Source organism: Eptesicus fuscus, chromosome 15, assembly GCF_027574615.1.
Source record: "Eptesicus fuscus isolate TK198812 chromosome 15, DD_ASM_mEF_20220401, whole genome shotgun sequence".
In the NCBI taxonomy this organism is placed as follows: Eukaryota; Metazoa; Chordata; class Mammalia; order Chiroptera; family Vespertilionidae; genus Eptesicus; species Eptesicus fuscus.
In genome coordinates, this window is record NC_072487.1 from 26,764,068 (window position 1) to 26,779,216 (window position 15,149).

The following is a 15,149-nucleotide window of genomic DNA, read 5'->3' on the forward strand; positions in this document are numbered from 1 at the left end:
CCTGTGGGGTCCAGGCCACCATCGGGGACCAGGCAGGCCATCGGAAGCGCCTGACACTGCCCGCTGGTCCAGGCAGCCATCTGGGTCTGGGCAGGTCAGGTGGGCTGAGCCTGACGCTTCCCGCTGGGTCAAGCCCACCATTGGGGACCTAGGTAGGCGTGGGTGGCCAGGGTCTCTGGGATCATTGTCTGCCCCGGGCCTCCTGTGGACACAGTGGAGCAGGCTGGGGTTGAACATTTTAATGAAAATGGGATGCCTGTGCACCAGCCCACTGAGCCCAGTCCCTGGCAAGGAGAGGGCAGTGGGCAGTTAGCAGGCACCAGGGCTTGGAATAGACTGGGAGCAACCTGCAGGCGAGCTACCAGGAAGAGGTGCTGAACCATGATGACGCAGAGGGCTGGCTGATGGAGGCGGGAAAAGGTGCAAACGAGGCGACTCTTGCTGGCGCTGAGCTTGAAATGCGCATCCACAGCCTGATGGACTAAATCGCCTTTCTGAAGAAGGTGCATGAAGAGGAGATCGCTGAGCTGCAGGTGCAGATCCAGTACACTCAGATCTCCATGGAGATGGACATGTTCTCCAAGTCTGACCTCTCTGCAGCGCTCAAGGACATCGGTGCCCAGTAGGAGAAGCTGGCTGACATGCAGAATGCAGAAGAATGGTACAAGAGCTGCTCACCATGCTGACCAAGAGCACTGCCAAGAACACCAATGTGGTGTGCGCCGCCAAGGACGAGGTGTCTGAAAGCTGCTTCCTGCTCAAGGCCAAGACCCTGGAGATCAAAGCATGCCGGGGCATGAACGAAGCTCTGGGAAAGCAGCTGCAAGAGCTGGAGGATAAGCAGAACTCTGATGTTAGTGCTATGCAGGACACAATCAACAAATTAGAAAATGAGTTGAGAATTACAGAGAGTGAAATGGCATGATATTTAAAAGAATACCAGGACCTCCTCAATGTGGCTTGGGGCATTGACATTGCAGCTTACAGGAAACTCTTGGAAGGTGAGGAGACCCAGCTCAGTTTCACTGGCGTGGGAAGCATAGCCAGTGACTACACCCAGAGTTCCCAGGTCTTTGGTTGATCTGCATAAGGTGGTTTACAGACTAGCTCCTACTTGATGTCCACTCGCTCCTTCCCTTCTTAATACACGAGCAACGTCCAGGAGGAGCAGATTGAGGTGGAGGAGACCATTAGGTAGCTAAGGATGAAACCCCCTCTAAAGGAGAAGCTGAAGAGGAGGATTAGGAGAAGGAAGTGGCTGACGAAGAGGAAGGAGAGGAAGAGGAAGAAAGTGCCAAGGAAGAATTTGAGGATGCAAAGGAGGAAGAAGAAGGAGATGAAGGTGAAAGAGAAGATGCCCAAGAAGCTGAGGATGAGAAGAAAGATGAAGGTGCTGGGGAGGAGGAAGCAACCATGAAAAGATTGAGCCCTCCTTTCCTTAATTATTTCAGGAATAATCCTCCTGAAACCAGGTCAACCCCGTCACCAACCAAGTGGTTGAGTTCCTGATACTAGATGAATTAAGAAGTCAATATATATAACATTCTCAGGTGACTCAGGTTGGACATTAAATGTGCTATGACTTTTCTCCTTATGAAGAGTATCTGTTTGCTTGCAGAGTGGCTTCCTGGCTTGCTGCCAGCCTGTGCATGGTACATGCTATGAGTTCAGGATCTATGACAATGTGAATAATTCAGATGTTTACAATAAAAACACAAGAATACATGAATTCACTGATGTTAATGTTAAACTTCATGGAAAAAATAGTCTTTTGAATCTTTGGTGGTTAGAAATTAAAGACCTCAAATCATATGCAATAAACAGTAAATAAAGTTACACTGAATGACAAAAAAATAAAAAGAAAAAATACATTAGGGGCCAGGAAATGTTCAAAGAACTGGGGAACCATTCCCAAATCAGGAAGGGAAGTCACAGGGTATATTATTGCTATGAATACAATATTATCTACTACTTACAACATATACAATGTAATGTATTAGATGCCTTCCTATCGCATGAAGTATGTATTCTCATAGAGTAATACTGGTACATATGTTATAATTATGGCAGTATGTCATATCCTATCTTACCTTATAATAGACAAATATGCAAATTGACCGCACCTTCGCTACGCTCAAGCCACACCCACCAACCAAGCCACGCCCACCAGCCACGCCCACCAGGAAACCGTTGCAGGGACGTTGGGGTGTGGCGGAGCCTAAGGCCGGGAAAGCCGCCCGAGGCTTTCCCGGCCTTGGGCACCAGTGGGGAGCCTGCACCAATCGCAGGAAACCACTGGGGGTCGGCTCCTGCCATCGGTAGCAGGGACGCTGGGTGCGGCCGAGCTCAAGGCCAGGAAAGCCGCCCCGAGGCTGTCCAGGCCTTGGGAACCAGCGGGGAGCCTGCACCAATCGCAGGAAACCACTGGGGGTTGGCTCCTGCATCCTTAGCAGGGATGTTGGGTGTGGCCAAGCCCAAGCCCTGACCCTGAAAGAAGGCAGAAGGCGGTTGCCATAGCCAAGGCCTGGGTCCCTGGTGCCGGCAGAAAACTGGTGCAGGCAGCCAGGTGAATGAAGGTCTATTGCACGAATCTTCGTGCAAACGGGCTACTAGTCTATATTAATAAAAGGGTAATATGCTAATGAGACCTTCTAGCAGTCCTTCCGGACAAAGCCATGGTGGTGGGGCCAAGGCAGAGGTGGTTAGGGGTGATCAGGCCAGGAGGGGAAGGCAGTTGGGGATGATCAGGCCAGAAGGAGAGGGCAGTTGGGGGTGAGCAGGCCGGCAGGGGGGTGCAGTTGGGGGCAATCAGGCCAGCAGGCAGAGTGGTTAGAGGTGATCAAGCAGGCAGGCAGGTGAGAGGTTAGGAGCCAGCAGTCCCGGATTGCGAGGGGGTTGTCCAACTATCAGTTTAGGCCCGATCCCACAGGGGTCTCAGATTGGAGAGGATGCAGGCCAGGATGAGAGACACCCTCCACCCTCCGTGCACGAATTTCGTGCACCGGGCCACTAGTGTTTAACATAAGCACCATGCTCCAGTTAGCAATTAAAATTTTTGAGCTGTCTGTGGAGCCTGGGCTGCTTTGGGGTTGGAGGCCTGTGGAACCTGGTCAGCTTTGGGGGAGGAGTCCTTCTCTGTGCACCCACCGATACTGGTTTCCCAGACCCCCAGGTGGCCACACGCACTTCAGGCCTGCCCTAGCCCTCTGTGGTCTGGCTCATTGGCCCCTCTCTGCTGGACATGGGGCGAGGGTCTTCATCGACCAGCTGCTGATCCTCCTTGACCAGGGTTGAGCTCTGCAATGACAGTGAACGGCAGCCAGGGGGGAGACGTCTTGCCCTGCCCAGCCCTAGTCACTGCTGCTTCTGCCCCCTAGACCTTCTGCTCCGGATCAGGCCCAGCACTGTGTCTGCACAGACTTCCACCCAGGGGAAATGAGAGTCACCTCCAGGGCTCAGGATAGACCTTGAGCAGAGGGTGCCACCCATGCTCCATGTCCACCCAGCCAGCCTTGACCTGGGGTGTGAACATGACTGGTCCTAACCCTCACCCCAACCTGTTCCTGTTCTGGGAAGGCACTCCCCACGAGAACTCCCCTTCACCACCACCCCTCAACACACTCACACACACACATGAGGAGAAGACAGAGGGCTGCTCAGGTGGGGTCAGAGTGGTGGCCTGGCCCAAATAAGACCTCCCTGTGTCACCTCTGAGTCCCGCCATGAAAAGGGCCACAGGCATTGTTTGGGGCTGAGTCCGGATCCAGCAGCAGCCACGGCTAAACATACTCTCATCACTGCCTCTCTTGAGGCCTCGGCCTCAGGACACTGGAGACAACACGAAAACATGGTGTCCTGTCCAATGCCTCTATCTGAGTGAGATGGGAAGGGGCAGTTATAGAATGTGGCTGCCTGGTTACCAGGGTTCCAGGTTCTGTTGGGCTCCATCCCCAGGAAGTGAGGTCATTGTCTGGGTCCCTGTCTGAGTGTCTCCTCAGACAAGAGCAATATAGACAATATAAGCAATAATAATAAACAAAACAAGAGCACAATTGTATCTTCCAAATATAAACTGAGCTAAAGAGGCATGACATCCAAGATCCATACTGTTTGCCACAGTGGCTGCACCAGTCTGTGTCCGCACTCTGGAGGGTTGCAATATGTATTCTCCTTACCCCTCTGAGAGCTCCAGGAATGTTTCTCCTCCTTTCCTATGGCTCTTTCCATGGTTTCCTCATGAATGCCCAGAGCAGTTCTCAGTGAAAGACTTGTAGGGATCCAGTCTAGACTTGAAGCAGTCTACAGAGCTAGCTGTCTCTCACCTCAGCTCACTCTTTTCTCTTGTTTCTGCTGTGTAAAATCTAGTTTCCTTGACCTCTCCCAAATTTAATCTTGATGACCTCAATTTAGCAAGATGGCGGGCTTCTGGTTAGGATGACCCTCCCTCTACTGGCCTAGGGACAGCCTCCAGGCAGTTAATCAGTGCAAATGAAGAGCTCCTCTGTTTTTTCACTCATCTCAGGGGCCATGATCCTGTGCTGTCTGTTGTCCAAAGACTAAAAATGTTGTTGCTTGTATTTTGTCTGATGTTCAGTTGTTTAAGGCAGAAATTTCCTTGTTATTTCATCCTAGCCAGAGGTTGAAGTTCTAGCCTGATTTGAGTTGAAGGGGTGTGAAACTTACAAGTCAAGAAAGACAAATATAATCCTTAGAGAGGAGCTTATTTTTTATATGAAATTTCCCAGTTATTTCTGTACCTATAATAATTAAAAGTGAGAAATAAACTCTTTATTGGGAAATAGTATATATATATAAAATGAAAAAAGATTAAAGACATAATTTGGGGGAATTATATGTCAAAGAGGATAGATTTTTTTTTTTTAAGTAGGCAATCATGTGTTAGCCAGAAACAGAAACAATTTTAAGAAACTTGGAGTCATTCTGATAATTGGTTCGTAAGCAAAGGAATAGTTTGTCCTGATTTTCCAAAGAAACTTCAAGTTTTTTATTTAAAATTTTAAAAGGAGTATTGTCGTTCAATGAAGTGACAGTTGGTATCAAACATTTGTGCCTACTGACAGGATATTGACATGGTGCCACACAAATACCCACGACTCAAATGGTGTCTAGACAAGAGAGAGTATTTTAAACTTATTTTTTTCTGTCATTAAGCTCTGTATCATGAAATGCTCCTTGCTTTATGCACAGTGATTAGGCATAAGTTTCACTAAAATGGGGCACATCAGGGATAATGCCATAGTATACTGTAAAAATTGAAGGAACCAACTTATTTCAGTAGATTAGATGCTATTCAAGAGAATAATCCATACTTTCATAAAGATTAAATAAAAACTTTGAACACTAATATAATTATTTTAGTATACACATATAAACACACACATAAAATGATTGAAATATGATACTAAATTAAATCAGCTATTAAGCCAAAAGGAACTTTAATAGACTAATTCCTTGAATATTTTATTTTACATATCTAGGGAAAATTTTTTGTTTTAAATGGATATAAAACTGAGAACCTTTAGTTCTATACATATATTAAAATACTTTATTGATTCAATCATTGATAGTGCACTGGAAAATAAAGGAATCTATATATATAAAAACCCTAATATGCAAATAGACCGAATGGCAGAACAACCGAACAACTGAACAACTGGTCACTATGACGTGCACGTAGGCTACAGCGGGATGGTGGAGCAGGTGAGCGGGGGCACCAGACCAAGGCAGGGTGCTGGTCGCTGTCATTGGGGCGAGCCTCTGGAGGTTACTGAAAATTCTCGCCCGGCGCTTGCACTTGCTGCAGTTCCAGCCCTGCTTGCACCCACTGCTGGTGCCAGAGCAGCGGGTGTGAGCAGCTGCTGGCCCCAATCGCCCCTGAGGGCTTCTCCACCTCCTCCTGTTCCTGAGGGGTGATGGGGCAGGAGCCGCTGCTTGTACCTGCTGCTGGCACCAGCCCCAATTGCTCCGCGCTGTCACCAGATGTGAGTGGGGCCGGTGCCATCAGCGCATGTGAGTGGAGGTGGCAGGAACAGGGCTGCTGACAGACAGGCAGAAGCTATGACTTAGCTTACATTAATACCCTGGAGAAACTCATTTCCATGTGCACCCAACTATATGAATAAAATATTCATAAAAGTATTGTTAATAGTTTTAAATTAGTGGGGAAAGAGTCCAAATGTTCATCACTAGCGAAATGCATAAATTGATTATAATATTGTTATTACAATGTGATATTATAGAACTATGAAAATAATTGCAGTACAGTCACACTCAAGAACACAGCCGTATCTTACAAATATAAATTGAGTTAAAGAGGCAAGATATACAATTACTTATAATGTGATTTATTTTTTAAGGTACAGAAGCATTCAAATCTAAGCTTCATTTTTGGAGATGCATACCTAGATAATGAAAACAAAATGAAGAGAACAAAGAAATTATTAGTATATAAATTAAGATAATATGCTCACGGGATAAATCAGGGACATGATGGTGGAAAAGGTATACATCGAGGGTTTCTAGAGTAAGGCAATGTTCTTTTTCTTGACCTAGATGGTGTTTACATGGCCTCATACTTTTTGTTTGTTAAATAGTAACGTGTTCAATGCTCTTGTCTTTCTTTACATATGTTTTTTACAATAACAAAAAATTTCACCCTAGCCAGTTTGGCTCAGTTGATAGAGCATCAGACTGTGGACCAAAGGGTCCCAGGTTAGATTCTGGTCAAGGGCAGGTACCTTGGTTGCAGGCTCCTCCCTGGCCCAAGCCCTGTTCAGGACCTGTGCAGGAGGCAACCAATCGATGTGTTTCTCTCACATCGATGTTTCTCTCTGTCTTTCCCTCTCTCTAAAAATCAATGGAAAAATATCCTCAGGTGAGGGTTAAAAAAATTGTGTGTTTTTTTTTTCCAAAATATATGGCCTAGCAATATTAGATAATAACAGGTCATTAAGCTCTTTAAAGTCTGTGTAACTGACGTTCTCTACCTCACTTTTGTAATTTGCTATGCCAATGTTAAGCATCCTTCTTTATATTTCTAAGCAGATTAACCTGTAATTTAATCTCCTTTATTTGAACAAAATTTGTTTAACAAATGCAGCTCTGTCAATTTCTCCATATGGTGCTTTCATATCTCACTATGAATTACCTCAATTAATAGGGAAAAACATAAATTTTATTAAGGATACACTTTCCTTAATTTGTGAACATCACTCTAACATATGGATGTTGTACTTTTTTGTTATTTATTTGTAATTTAACATGTTTTACACTTTGAAAAAGCACATAGACCACAACATACTGCTTCTGATAATGTACGATAAGCACTAATCATTTTTTCATTAAAATATAAGAATCTGGAATGGGATGCTTACATGCTTTGTGGGTAAAGGCAGGAATATTGGCTACAGAGAGAAAAAAGACAAAATATCCAGGTCTATCAGATGATTAGTGATAAATGTCCAAGAGAAGACCAGACACCAGATCTTCCAAAGAAAAATGATATAAAGTCTATTCATGACGTCCCTATAAGAATCCCTACCCACCAAACTCAATCCCATAAGTAGTAAATGATCAACAATACTGAAGTTTTTCTCTGGGAAGCCTACTTTAAATATAGTATAAAATCTAAAACCATTAAAATGGCAACAAAATAGCAAAGTTGGTACATTGAAAACAAATGACTAAGAAGAGCAGTTATAGTCACACATCTGAGACTAATTTGGGGGTTTCTGGGAATCTCCAGAGACAGTACCTAATAATCCAATTGTTTCTGGCAAAGGAAAAGTATGATTACTAGTTGAGCTTGGATATTTTTAAATAAATGATTCAAAACCTATGGAATGTTCATGCAATTTAAATGAGGTAGCACATGAAAAGCACTTAAAACACCGGCTGCCAAATTGCAAATCAATAAATATTAATATAATTAATATTATTAGCACCATAATTTTATTGAATTTTCTTGAAATTGATTTTCTAATTTATTTCTAGGTTATCAAGAAAATTTTAATTGCTAATTGGATTTCTAAATTAGTGCCAGAAAAAATGCACTGGTTAGTAATTCCAGTGCTTAAAATAGTATTTCTGGCCCAGAAACAGGGTAGGTAGGACCATAAAAGAAAGCAGAGTATAGAAGAGGAACGTATTGTGAAAAGGAGAGGGGACTCACATTAGTTTGGGGTATGTTACATTTGAGAAGCCTTTGGGAGATCTTGCTAGAGAGTTTTGATAGGCAGGAATATATGGGGTGCCCCCCCCAAAAAAAATGTATACACATACTTTGAATAATTATAAAAGCAGTTTTTATTAAAATACATTTCACTTTAAAAATAGAGCTATCGGCTGTTAAAGTGTGTATACATTTGGGGGGTGTGGGGAGGGAATCCCCTGTACTTAAAGATATAAATTAGGAGAAAACTTGAGTTATCCATATTAGACACTAGTTTATTCCCTGAGAATTACAGAGAATATTTACTCTAAATAAACAAAATAGTACTTGAAAAGAAAAGCCATGGCTAAGGATGAAACACAGGCATATTTGTTGAACTAGTTTGATTTTTTAAAATTGTAACCAATCAAAGGGGCAGAGGGGAGAAAGGAAGGCAGGGGAGTTAGAAAACTACTTTAAGTCAGCTTTCAGGCACAGGTGGATTCAAGGGCTCCTGTATTAACCTAAAAAAGACTTACTCCCTCCAACTCCCAGCCAGACTTTTCCCATTTCTGGCCCTATTTTAAGCTGGCTCTTTCTTCCTGGTGACGTGCAAAGGATCTTTCCAGGCGTTAGTCTGGAGGAACCCACAGTTCAGACACATTTGATCCTGTTTCTCACTGACCACCCTGGATCATTAGTCCATTCATGAATGAGGGATTGTTGTCATGAAGGAATTCCAATGCTCTAAGTGGCCCATCTCGTGTCACCTACTCAAGCCTAAAGTGGATCAAGCACATGAACTGAGAGTTCAGGTGAGAGAGTTGCAAAAGAAAGGACAGATGTCAGTCTCTTCTGAGAACTAGTAAGATTTGATGGGTGAGCAGAGAAGGAAAATTCAGAGAACAGAGGAGAAGTGTGAGGACAACTAAGAGAAATGTTGTCTCAGAAGTTGAAGGAGAAAATCGTAAGGAAAGTAAATAAGTCTAACTGAAAACCGTCCTTCAGAGTTTGCTTTAGAAAATCAGGCACTTTGACAAGGGCAGTGTCAGTGAAGGCAGAAGCCAGAAGGCTGTGGGCACAGGGAAAAATCTTGGGAATTGTCTGAGCAAAAGAGATGCATAGCACAGTAGTTAGATAAATATGTTGTGTCAAGAAAAGATTAAACACACTGTAACCTAATATGTATTTATTTGCTACTAAAATGCCCTTAGCAAATTGCATTCAATTCATGAAACCAATGTGTGTTATTGAATTAAATCAAATAGCTCCCCTTCGATTTGCAGGAAACATAAATATTTAGCAATTATGATTCTTCATATGCCTGTGGTAACTGCTTTTTAAAAATAATGTATAAGGAGATATCAGCCAAGAGACTGTAGAGAAAAATTGCCACTAATTAAATATAATCCTTTCCTAAAGTAGTAATTATCCACATGTGTTATTTTATAATATATTGTTCTCAGAAAAAAAGCAACTATTTCTTTAAAATAATAAAATTAAAACCCCAAAGTTTGTTATTTTTCTGGATTTTTGCCAATTTTTGGTGGTGGAAAAGAGATTTGTGAGAATTGTGCCTGTAATGACATGAAGAAATTGTGGTTAATTTAGGTCAACTTTTAAAAATAGTACAGGCATACCTCAGAGATATTGGTATTAGTTCCAGAAAGTCACAAAAAAATGACTATAGCAATAAAGCCAGTCACAGGAATTTTTTTAGTTTCTTAGTGCATATAAAAGTTATATTTATACTATACAGAACCTATTAAGTGAACAATAGCATTATTTCTAAAAAAAACAACATATATCCCCTAATTAAAAAAAAATTATTGCTAAAAAATGCTGACCATCATCTGAACTTTCAATGAGTCTTAATCATTTTGCTAGTGGAGGGTTTTGCCTCAGTATTGATAGTTGTTGACTAATCAGGTTGGTGGTTACTAAAGGCTTGGGTGACCATGATGCTTATTTTTTTAAATGTATTTTTATTGATTTAAGAGAGAAATGGAGAGAGAGAGAAACATCAATGATAAGAGAGAATCATTGATTGGCTGCCTCCTGAATGTTCCCCACTAGAGATCAAGCCTGCAACCTGGGCATGGGCCCTGACCAGGAATGGAACCATAACCTCCTGGTTCATAGGTCAACACTCAACCACTGAGCCACACCAGCCAGGCATGGCAACTTTTTATAATAAGACAGCAGGGAAGTTTGCCACTTCAATCAACTCTTCCTTTCACAAATAATTTCTTTGTAGCATGCAGTGCTGTTTGATGGCATTTCACCCAAGTAGAACCTCTTTCAAAATTGGAGTCAATCTTCTCAAACCCTGCAAATGCTTTACAACTTAAGATTATGTAATAATTCCAAATTCCTTATTGTCATTTCAAGTCTCACGGTATCTTCATCAGGAATAGATTTCATCTCAAGAATACACCTTCTTTGCTCATTCTTAAGATACATCTCCTCATTCTTTAAAACTTTATTACAAGACTAGAGGCCTGGTGCACAAAATTTATGCACTCCAGGGGGGTGAGTCCCACAGCCCAGCCTGAAAGGCTGGTTGGTGGAGCAGTCAGAACACACACTATTTATTAAGTTCACTATCTTATATGGGCATGGTTTGCAGTGTCCCAAAAACAATTACAATAGTAACATCAAAGATCATTTATAACAAATTTAACAATAATGATAAAGTCCAAAATATTGTGAGAAATACCAAAATGTGACACAGACACAATATGAGCAAATGTTCTGAGATGGCACTAATCGTCTTGCCTGAAGCAGGGTTGCCACAAAACTTCAATTTATAAAAAATGCAATATCTGAAGCATAAGGTACGCCTTGGGTAGTTTTGTTTTCTGCCATGTACATGCTATCCTCCATGGATAGAAAGTTGTACACTTAAGCTTTGCCTCCTTCCCTATCAAATATTCTTTTGAAAGGTAGCTAAGTTTCCAGGTACCTGTGTCAGGAACTTGCCGATTAGCCAGAGGGAGGTGGCACTGTGGGAGATATGCCCACCTTCAGAAATATTTCTCTGCTGTTCACCCTAGTTGCCTCAAACATCTGAAGAACCTCAGGTTTCAAGTATTCAAAACTTTCACCTGATTTTCTCCCTTCTATTTTTAGACATTTATTATTCAGTGAAACTTTTTTTTTTTTTTTTTATGAGAGAGGAAGGCAAGAAATTACACCAAAAGGCAAGAAGGGCTTGACTTGTGTTTTGTTTTTTTTTTCTTTCCTATTGCTTAGGCATTGGAGTACAATTCAGATCCTATTGTTTTCTAAGATACTTACTGGGCAGAATCTATTATTGTTGTTGAGAGTGAAATTTGAAGCTGTTTAGGGGTTGCCCGGCAACACAGTCAGCAGTGTTCATTCAAGTACTTACTGTAGCAGAACTTATCCATATTCCTTCTATCTGATTAAATGGGTTATATTTTTAGCATAAATATTTCCCTTCAGAAAACTTTCTTAACTTCTCATCCAACACACACTATTATTATTATTTCCCTCCCGCCTAATTCAGTTGTAGTTAAAGAATGAACTCTAAAGTTAATATGTAAACCAGTCAAACAGTGAATTAACAGAATTTGAAATAAAATAACAAAGATCTCACTCAAAGATTGTCCACCTGTTTCTTAGTATGCAATATTATTTGGGAAACAACAGATTTTGGGTATCTTACTTGTGATGATAAGCCTCAAAACAACACCAAGTAAGTGGGTTCTACTTGCAGTGTGACTAGTACCATAGATAGCAATGCCCCTACATCTGTAGACAGGATCTTACTATTCTCTCTGCTAAACTTCCTATTTGAGTAAAACAGTTTATTGCTCTCACCACACACTTTTATGTCATTTTCAGGCATAGACCTCTCACTAAGGTTTTCCCCAGCTTCAAGATGCAGATGGCATAACTGGGAAATACTGAAGCAAGAATGTGACGTGTTCTCTGTGCCTTTTCAGGGTCCTTTTCATTGGGGGTTGACAAGCAAGTGGTTAAGTGGTGGATGATAGGACTCTGAATGTTTCCAAGTTAGCACATAAGGCACAGAGATGGAATGTCCGGTAACAAGGAACTGAAATATGCCGACATGTAGACTTTGGAGTGAATGCTAAGAGAAGGAGGACCACTGCAGGACTGACTGGTCACCCATGTCGGCTGTAGCAGGTTTTCTTGTTCAGCAAACAAAATCTTAACCAGAAACATCTCTCAGGCAACCAGGTTTCGGTTCTTGGATCCTTGAATAGTTATGAAGTTCTAAACCTCCTCTTAAAAGATAAACAGGCATATTAGAAATATAAAGCATTCATTTGAGCAAAAATCAATTCCAGTTGAACAGCATCAAACCAGAAGTGGGTTAGGCAGGCTCCTCCTCCGGACAGGAACCAGGGGGAAGACTTATAAAGTACAGAAGCAAAGACATGGGCTGTCGCTTAAAACCTCATTGGCTGTTTGTGATTGGTTGTCTTTAGCATTTTGATTTTGTCACCTTGGGGCTTGGGTTTTGCTTTGCATTAAGTAGGCCTCCACAGCATTAGAGTCACATCGGTCTAATGGCCTCCTCGGTTTATTTAACACTCCCAAACCAAAGGTTAGGGGCTGGATTCTTAGAGTTTAGTGTGCATAAAAATCAGCTGCGATGCTTGTAAAAAAAAAAATAAAATAGATTCCAGTTCACCATCAAACCCAGATGTAAGCTAGAAATCTACAATTTTACAGATCTCCCAGATGAATCTGATACAGTTGTTGCTTAGAGAAACATTGGTGGAGGGATTTAAAGATCAGTTCCCTTCTCTGGTCAGAGACACTGCTTACTGCCTGCTGAGATTTGTTTAAACAGTACTAACCCCCAGATTCTATGACTTGTAGACTGCTTTAATGAAATCCCATATTTCTGTAATCCATGCTGACATTGAAAATTTTATTGACATTCAATTAAAATGAGAGAAATTGTTTGCTTATAAAAGCTTTTTTTTTCCCAGCTGCCAACTATTTTTAAGATAGTAGACTATACCAAAAATGGAAAATAATTTGTCTTGATAACTATTTGTTGACCAGATTTCTTCAAAACGAGTCTGTGCCTTTGAAAGTTATTATGGAGCAAACAAACAAGCATGAAATGTTAAACAGCTGAGTTGAAAAAGACACTGTTGTTTCTTCCAGTCAGGAAAATAAAAAAGATGAATGATGCATGGGAATATGTAAATTAAGTTTCAATCTGTCTTTCTCCACTTAATGGGAATGTATTTTCCTTATTTAACTGTTCATATACTGTGCTCAAATAGGTTTATGGAATCATATACTAGTATCTGCATATGTCTAAAATCTATTCCCAAGTTATAAGTTTTATTATGCAAGGTATATTTTCCTAGAAATTTATTTTTACATTTAAATATAAAAAGTTCTGTGCTCTGGGGCAGAGAACATTATATTAAAAACTAGAGGCCTGGTGCATGAAATTCATGCACGAGTGGGTGTCCCTCAGCCCCACCTGCACCCTCTCCAAACTGGGACCCCTTGAGGGATGTCCAACCGGTGGGATCAGCCTAAACGGGCGGTTGGACATCCCTCTCACAATCCAGGACTGCTGGCTTCCAACCATTTGCCTGCCTCTGCCTGATTGCCCCTCACCGCTTCTGCCTGCCAGCCTGATCACCCCCTAACCACTCCCCTGCCAGCATGGTCGACGCCTAACTGCTCCCCGGCCAGCCTGATTGCCCCTAACTGCCCTCCCCTGCCATCCTGGTCACCCCTAACTGCCCTGCCCTACCAGTCTGGTTGCCCCTAACTGTCCTCCCCTGCAGGCCTGGTTGCCCCTAACTGTCCTCCCCTGCAGGCCTGGTTGCCTCCAACTGCCCTCCCCTGCAGGCCTGGTGCCACCAATGGCCCTCCTGCCCTCCCCTGTAGGGCTGGTCACCCTCAACTACCCTCCCCTGCAGGCCTGGTACCCCCAACTGCCCTCCCCTGCAGGTCTGGTCCCCCTCCCAACTGCCCACCCCTGCAGGCTTGCCCCCCCCCAACTGTCCTCCCCTGCAGGCCTGGTCCCCCCCAACTGCCCTCCCCTGCTGGCCTGGTCTCCCCCAACTGCCCTCCTCTGCTGGCCCGGTCACCCCTAACTGCCCTCCCCTGCAGGCCTGGTCCCCCACAACTGTTCTCCACTGCAGATCTGGTCCCCCCCAACTGCCCTCCCTGCAGGCCTGGACCCCCCAACTGCTCTCCCCTACAGACCTGGTCCCCTCCAACTGCCCTCCCCTGTAGGACTGGTCCCCCACAACTGCCCTTCCTGCAGGCCTGGTCCCCCCAACTGCTCTCCCCTACAGGCCTGGTCCCCCCCAACTGCCCTCCTCTTCTGGCCTGGTCACCCCTAACTGCCTACAACTGTCCTCCCCTGCAGACCATCTTGTGGTGGCCATCTTGTGTCCACATGGGGGCAGCCCTTTTTGACCACATGGGGTGGCCATCTTGTGTCTTGGAGTGATGGTCAATTTGCTTATTACTCATTTATTAGATAGGATAAATGTGAAGCATTAAATTTCAACAGAAACTGTAACTGTCTTGTAAAATAGATTGAGGTGAGAACAAACACCTTTGCTTCATTTTCTTTCTTGTGTGGATAGGTACAGAAAAATTAGCACTTAAACAATTTTGTTGAATGTCTGAAGAGAATGAATAAGGAGAAATCAGTTGCATTTAGGAAATTAAAGGCACATAAAACCTATAGGTTTTGCCAATAATACATGTAACTAAGTATTTGAGAATCCTCATATGTACCTAGTGTATCATCACATGACCATGGAGTCATCATCTCATTTAATCTTCACATGAACACTGAAATGGGTGGAATGATATCCATCATTCAGATAGTGAAACTATAATAAGAAAGTTTGAATAAGCGACTACAGTTCATGTGTCTGGAAAACAGAAGTACTGACTTCTAGTCCAAGTATTTTTGGCTCACTTTTCCTACCGC